Below are 8118 nucleotides of genomic sequence, written 5' to 3' on the forward strand. Positions count from 1 at the left end.
TGACGTGCGGCCCTCCTGTGCCATCAGTCACGCGTGCTACATTCCGACAGAAGAGGGCCTCCCAGCTTCACCTTCAGCGAGGCGGGTCCTGAGGTGTGGGGGTAGGAGCGCCAACGTGTTCTGATCGAGTAAAGCGGGTCTGGCTGATGAGATACGTGTAGGTCGCTCCGAAAGTAATGCCTCCTGTTCCCTCTCCTCCCTCCCCCGCCTTCTCACTCCCCATTGAAACTACAATAGATACAGAGAACACAAGAGTGCTATTTGAGTTACAAAAAGCTATTTTTTTTCAACATAAGCGCTACCATTAGCTATGTATTTTCACCAGCAGTGAACAAGAGCCTGCATGCTGTGTTTGTTACAGTCTGCACCAGGGAAGGTAATCCACTGTCACTGTCACCACTGCTGAAATGCACCACCCACCACCTCACTGTGTTCACATCCACTGTTCAATCTCCATGAACGTTCAGCAAGTGTCAGTGAATGTCAGTGGGCACTGAGGAATGCAGAGATATCATTTTGTATCATACACACTTCCATGTCAGGCTCCCCCTCTGCTGCCATCTGTCCCATGCCAACAACATGTAATGGGATATTGGTGGGAAGATTCAGCCTCTACTGCCATTCCCACCAACATCCACCCCCATGTCATGGGCCAACATTGAGGGAAAAAAAAAAAAAAAAAAAAAGAGGAATTACTTTTGGAGCATCTCTTGTTGTTCAGAAAGCAGAAACAGGAGTTCCTCTCAGGACTGCTGGGTTTTTAAGTGCCCAGCTCCTGAACATGCAGAGCATGCAGAGGATGCAGAGCTCAGATTCATGATTTAAGGGGCAGAATCTGAGCTCTGCATCCCAAGAGCAGTAAATATTTCCTCTGGAGAGGCAAAGCTCACCTGCTTCTTTCTGGCCAGTATAATACTCAGCACTTCACCTTGCTGTTTTCTCCTGATGGTACATGGAGTCAGATACCAAAACAGACTTTGGAGATTCCTCTTTGAGAGCTAGGCATAGAAGACATCAGGCTTGCAAAGCCTAGCTTGTGGATACCCAGAGCTTCTGTACCAGAAACATAAGTGAGATTTAATTTTAAGTGGTCTGAAATTATGCTTAGTGCCAGTTGGAATCCATATTGTATTATTTTCATTACAGAAAGAAAAGAAGAAACTCTGAGGCTGCTCTTGAGTTCAGATTCAGCTGTACAGCCTAGCTGAAGCCCAGCACGAGATAGAAGCAGTGTGAGGACATGCCATGCATTAGCCTTCCCCCAGCAATGTGAGGAGACACCTTGCAATAGTATGTGCCAGAACAAAACAGTATGAGGACACCCCATGCGTGAGCATTCTCCCAGCTTCTTCATGGCCAAATGAGTCAGTGTGAGGGTGTGTAGCCCAGGCCACTCACAGTGAGCCAAGAGTTAGATCTTCCAAAGCAATGTGGCTGCAGCAGCCAGTCTAATTTTAAACTAGGCAGAGAACAGTGGACACTTAGGAGGAAAATGTCTCCTGACATTTCTCACTGCAGCTGTATTCCAATAAGTCTTCATAATATTCTAATAGACAGTATTATTTTTTTTTCTGGAAAGTTACTGTAATTTCATACTTAGGTGGTATTTATTTATTTGCATTTCCTAAACATGTATGTTTATAATTATGCCTGGGTTGATACTTTATTTTGGATGAGCTGTCTTGCACTGATTTAGAAATTGAAAATAATTGAACTTTTTTGACTGTCACACACTTTTGCTAGGAAATATTACACATGTTTATATGGAAAAGGATTTAAAGTTCTTATAAATATAAAGTGAAATTAGTCTGCCAAGTTATTAAACTTTATTTGGAAATAAAGTTTTTCCTCAAGTGTTCTTTAGACACTGGTATAAACACTGGAAATTTAAATGCCAAATATATGAGTGTCACCAAAGGAGATTTAAAATTAGACTGTTCATTACACATAAATATGCTGTTTTGACAGACCATCTTCTCTTTGCCAGGAAGCTAGTGGGCATCTGTTATGCTTCCATTCCTTGACAAGCCCAGTGAATAGTCTGGAAGTCTCCAGAATGATTTCTTTGAAATCAAAAGTAAAGCCTTCACAGCAAACCTTCAGAGTTCAAGCATAAACCTTTTATTTGGGGTACAGTACATTTGGGGGAGCCATTAAAAGGAGTCATCCTAAAGATTTTCATATACTGCAGACTATACATAGGTGCTGCAAAAGGTGAAGGAATGTGCCATCTACCCTGGGAGGATTGCACTATTTTGTAGTGTTCAGGGTGATAGAGGTTAGGGGCCTGATTCTCACATTTATATCTCTACAAAACATGAGTAGTCATCAAAGTCATTGGACTCATCTCAGTATTAGATGGTCATTCAAGAAAGAATTCTCGAGACAGTTGTCTGTGTTTAACTTGGATTATAAATCTTAGTTCAGTTGCTCTCAGTGGGTGCTTAAGCATTTCCTTAAGTACCTCTTTATACATAACCTTCAAAATGGACATCGATTTACGGTTTTAAAAGTTGGGTCCCAAGATACATGTACCTGCTATCTGCTTTTCACAAAGTACAAACAAATAACTAAATCTTTTTCATTACTTTATATGTATGAGATTTTCAAACCACACATTGAATATAATAATACTCCACAGCATGGAGGAGTCCCAACATATGAAATAAAACACACATAAAATGTTAAAATGAAAGAATTTAAAAGCACATTGAGTAGGCCTACATTGTTTATCTTTTCGCCTTTTTTTTTTTCTTTTTTTCTTTTGTTGCCATTAGATACATGACCTGCCAATACTTTGCTAGACCTTTTTTTTTTTCTCAGGATTATTATTTTTTGTTTAATTTTTTCAGCTTTGCAACAGGGTATTGTGGAACCTACACGAGTTCATCCTGGCAGTGACAGAATCACCACAGAGTTGAGAATGTTGTGACACTGACTTGAATGGTAAGTTGCTCCAAATTAGTATCTATTCATCAGAGGAGCCCTTTGCTTGAATGTTCTTTCTGGCTGCATTGCTTGCCAAAAGGCTCTTATTACCCAAGTCCCTAGCACAGACTCCAAAAAAGCTGATGTATATCATTGGAGTTGGGAAGAAGCATTCCCTCTTGAGAACGCTATTTAACATAAGGCAAACGTCTTTCTTTTGACAGATGGGAATGTAATCTCTATGTAGTCTTTCAGCTTTGTTTGACTGTTAGCTTTGAAAGCTGGAGAGAGCTGAGCTGTCTCTGTTCAGAGCTAAGCATGCGTCTGAAGCACTAGGTGTGTCTGTGCCACACAATGCGCTTTTAAGATCCTAGGTTTGTAGGCATCAGTGTTAAAGCAAACTTATCAGCCTGAAACAAATTCAGATAAAAGATCTGTCCAGTGGAAGTCAGGAAGGGAGATGGATTCTAAAATATAAGGAATTTATTTTTCTCATTAACCTGAGTGGTAAAATAAGCCAGTTGTCTGTAAAGAAACAGAGAGAAGAGAATTGAGAGGGTATGAAATTTTATTCAATTTCAAAATCCTTGCAGTATAAAGATTAATTCCAATCAGGGAAAGAGACAAGATGAGAACTCTTAGCCTACTGGCTGTCAGTCCAGTGTAGCTTTGGTAAAGCAGGGATAAATGGGATAAGTAGTTAAAGATACTGTCATAACTTGTGAGCACAGAAAAAGAAGAATAATTTTACATGGAAAAAATTGGAAACAGTTTAACAATGAACAACAACAACAAAAAAAAAGTGATGTCTGGAAATCTGCCCCATAGTTAGGGAATTATAGAAGCTCATCCAAGAAAAGGTTAAGGCATGACTTGACCCCAGTTTCTGCAAGGCTCCTTAATTTAGCAGACAATGGCATAATGAGAGCTGGTGCCTGGGAAAGAAAGCCAAATAATTCTGCAGAGAAACACATTACTTTAAAATGGGAAAAATTCTGCTCATTGGAATAAGGGAGGTGATAGATTCCATCTTCTGAAGTCTTTAAATAAAGAGCAGATTTCATTCTAAAAATAACTGTTGCTCACACAGATGTTGTGTGATTGATATAAGGAATATCAGATGAAGTTTTATTTCTTGGGCTATACAAAAGGAAAAGCTATTTGGTCCTAAGGTGGCTTCCAGTCTTAAAATCTGTTCTGGTATTTCTTCATGTTTGAATGCTTTTCTTTACAACCTTAACAGTGTTATTCATCTTTTATATACTATTTTTAGCAATTCAGCAGTGCCTTTTGTGGGGTTTAGATCCAGAACTCCTGGGACATTTCAAGATCTCTGCTGCTGCCACCACAGTATTGGTATCAATATTAGCTTACTGTCCTCTTTGTAAAGGTTACCAGCGGAGCTCTGACACACATACTGTGCCAGAGCTCTACAGAGCTAACAAAGAGTCCTCAGAAAAATGTTAGCTGCTAGCATTCCTGGAGTTTATGCCTAGGTTTGGCACAGTAAGACAGCAGTGGTATCAGTAAGTGTAGCAAACCGCTGGAATTCAATATTGTTAGTCTGAGTGTTTGGGATTCATGGTTTACATATAGATTCACTTCGATCATTGCCTGTTAAATGAATGTAGTGATCTGTGTTTGCCTTCTTTGGGTGAAGGAGGTAAGACTTTATTCAATACTAAACACTTTAAAGGATATAGCTGTATTTTAATAGAAGGGGAGAAATAAGAGAAGATACAAGACATGACCTTGCACAGGAATGAAGTGAGAGAGAGAGAGAATAAAGGGTTCAACTAACAAAGTCTGGGAGAAGCTGCACAAGCTTGTGGTCTCAGTTACATCATTTCATGTGTCTCACACTAGCTACTAGTAATTGGATGTGAGCAAGAAATCTTTATGCTTCTTAGTTTATTTTAAATTCATACTTGCTTTCTTAGGCATGCAGAGAGAGGTTGTGTTGAGTCATGTACCTGTTTCTTATCAGTGGAATTACATGCAGCATTGCAGTGATGCTTTATAGTTCAGGGCTTTTCCAGTGCATGCCATGTTCCCATTGTACTTCATACCAGTTTGTCAAAAAATGGATCTTCATGGATGTGGAGTAATTTTAAATTTGTATATAGTCAACCCATTCAGCATACTATAAAAACTGAATGTATTTTTAGAAGGACTCATTGCAGCTTATGGCAGGATTAAAACTGGATTTCAGGATGAATCTCTGGAAAACAAACAAACAAACAAAACTTTCCACTTGATTACAAAGCAAAATCTCCCTGATGTGAAAGTCATAAAAGCAACCTGCTGTGAGTCAGCAGTTAAAGGATATAAAAGATACCATGTAGCAAAGCAGATGTAATGCAAGGGAAAAAACAAACCAATTGCCAATTTGTTCTGTGCTCAGGTCTCATGTGAGGGAATTACAAAGCAACTGGGACGCTGCTCTGCACAGCTTATACAGTTGGCAGAATATCTATCCTGTGGCATAGGCATTTCTTCAGCTACTTCATTGAGCTATGACAAGGGAGACCTTTGTGCAGCCCTCTGGACGTTTTGCTTCAAATCGAAGTTGCTCCCTTCTGAAGCAGAACTATGTTTCTACAGCAAAGCAAGTCTCTCCAGGCACATAACTTTCTGCTGAAATTCCAGCTACTGATTCATGCCCCCCACTTCGCTCTTTTCTGTCTGAACATCAAACTGTATTTCTACAACTTCGTTGTTAGAAAGAAAAAAGGCCTTCCTGAGCAAGATTCCCACGTTCACTCAGAATTCCTCATGCTAGTAATATCAAACTAGGAAATCCCCTTTTAAATTCTTAACCTGTCTGGGGCCTTAAATAATTAAAGATGGCTTAATTCATTTTAATCTCCTTTATGATCTATCTTCAAAATCACGATCTCAAGGAAAAAAAATATGTAAATGTCACTACATGTGATTGAGACTTACTGCATATAAATTTCATATTGAATTTGACCTGCCACACTGTTCTTTATACTTTTCCAGACCATCCGAAGGGAAATTCATATGTCCTAATACAACAGTGCCAGAGAAGGATTTTTAACATATATGTGCTGATATTCAAGACCTGCCCAGATGCTTCCCTGTGCAACCTACTGTAGGGAACTTGCTTTAGGAGGGGGTTGGAATCAAGTATTCCAGAGATCCCTTCTAACACCTATGATTCTGTGATTCTATGATACACTTATTTTCTCTACAGTTTGGAATAAAATCAGTTGACTGTTCTAAATTTAAAACATCTGTGTGCTTCTCGTAATCTGAAGCTCTATGAAATGCCAAGTGTAACCTAAGATATAGCCTAAGATACATGTTAAGGATTTGCCAGGTAAGTCCTATGCACAAAGTGACCCCCTTCAGGAAGAGTGTTAGATTATTTGACCTGTTAAATGGCTGAATATCTCTGGCAGAATCTGGGCCAGTATCTGTTTTCACAGCAGCATTAATCAGAAGTAATTGCATCAAAGCCAACACATGCTTCCTCTTACTTAGAATTAAATAAATTTTGGTGCTCAACATTGAAATTGAATTATTGAAATGTTATAATTGAAATATGTTTGTTTGTCACATTCTGTAAACTAAAAACTTGTTGTTCATACAGTTGGATAAGTGTCCTTTCAACTGTACCAGTGATGAGAAAATTTGAAGATGCTTCTGTTACAGTTTAACACAGTATGCTGTGAACTGAACTTCATTAAACAAAATGGAATATTTCTTAGAATTGCCTTACCACATTCATATATTATAGTAATTTACTTTGATTTTAAGAATTCAAATCCTCTTTCTATGTCCAAAGTAGGAGCAGTCTTTTTTGTCTTATTTGTCCACAGGTCTCTTGAATTCCAGCTTTGCATTTTCAAGGCTTTTGTTAATGTAGGGACCAGCTAGTTTTTCTGCATTCTACAGAGTAGGCAGCAAAAGAAATAATAAAAAAAAATAAAATAAAATGAAATTGAATCTTTTGTTCCCTGAGGCCCAGATTTCTTCTCTCTTGTTCCACTCTCCACCCTGAAAAGAAGCAGAAGTGATGCAGTTGTATTTCTTAAGCTACAGTGAGGTTTCAAACACTGTGAGCCTGTGGAATGTATCCTCTTTTCTTTTACAAAGTGTGAGAAAGTAGTTGTTGCATTGAAGTATGCTATGTTGGATATAGAAGAATGACCTATTCCCCTGCACCATCAAATACTCTTACTACTGTGCTGGGAAAATGAGTTGTTTGTGATAAGCAAACGGGAGATGTTGTGACACTTCATGTCATTCCCAAGCAGACTCCAAACTGAAATTCTAGCATGCTCTCTAGCTCTGAAGCTACCGTTCCTACACTTGAGGTGCCACACAATAGGTCTGTATGAATTGTGATTTTACTGTTCTTTTACAGACCTAAAAGTGAACCTCAGCCAGGAGTTCTGAAATGTATTTCTGAGTCATTTTCATTTTGCTCTTTCTCTTCCTTTGATAAGGGCCTTTTGCACTTTTTACACTAATACAATGAAGAATGCATTCCTACAGAACCATCTACTCCAGTTCTACATTTGTTATGAATTTCTTTAATCTGTATGAAACTCTATAGCCTGTTTAGTTCAGTCTTGATACATTGTGCCTGTAACTGCAGCAAAAATTCCTGCAAAAGTGGCAGATGCTGGGGACAGATAAATCCCATGTTTCTTGCTGCTGAGGAAGAAAAGAATTAAGCTGAGGAGGAAAAGTCATTGATAAAGAGCCCAGTGTGAAATACAGAAAGGGAAATGGCCTAAAGGTTTGTGATACTTCAGAAGGGGAGCACTTTCCTTGAGCAGAGATGTCTTACCATCACATTCTCTTGCTATGACAGTATTCTCTTCTTTATGAGCTTGAACAATCTCTTTAGCAATTAGTGATATATACTGATAAATATTAATATATATTGATAATGTATTTAGCAATTGTTGACATAATACTTATTATTATATCAGGACATAGAGAATACTCAAGAGCCCTACTGGATGGTAGTGCTGGGCTTTACAGCACTGTGTAACTTACAAATGATTTTATAGGAATATTTTATATGTATATTATGCTGCATATATTCTGTTATAATGGCATCTTCCATTTTTTGTGGCTGTAAGAGATAGCAGGTCTCACAATAGACTTTGAGGTCAGTTAAAGCTGATACTTTAACATATACATTGCTTTAAC

General features: G+C 38.5%; 1 long non-coding RNA gene across 3 annotated transcripts; it reads left to right on the plus strand.

Moving 5' to 3' along the window:
- Nucleotide 1: 1 nt before the first annotated feature.
- Nucleotides 2–7516, plus strand: LOC112531699. 3 transcript variants are annotated; one of them, XR_003073590.3, is made up of 4 exons: nt 2–157; nt 1147–1290; nt 2853–2946; nt 5932–7516. It is a non-coding gene; the product is annotated as an uncharacterized LOC112531699 (long non-coding RNA). The 3 variants fall into 3 exon arrangements; XR_005857558.2 differs by lacking the exon at nt 5932–7516 and adding an exon at nt 4202–5787; XR_005857559.2 differs by lacking the exon at nt 5932–7516 and adding an exon at nt 5333–5787.
- The last annotated feature ends 602 nt before the right edge of the window (nt 7517–8118 follow it).

The sequence above is a fragment of the Gallus gallus genome, chromosome 2, assembly GCF_016699485.2.
Source record: "Gallus gallus isolate bGalGal1 chromosome 2, bGalGal1.mat.broiler.GRCg7b, whole genome shotgun sequence".
Taxonomy (NCBI): Eukaryota; Metazoa; Chordata; class Aves; order Galliformes; family Phasianidae; genus Gallus; species Gallus gallus.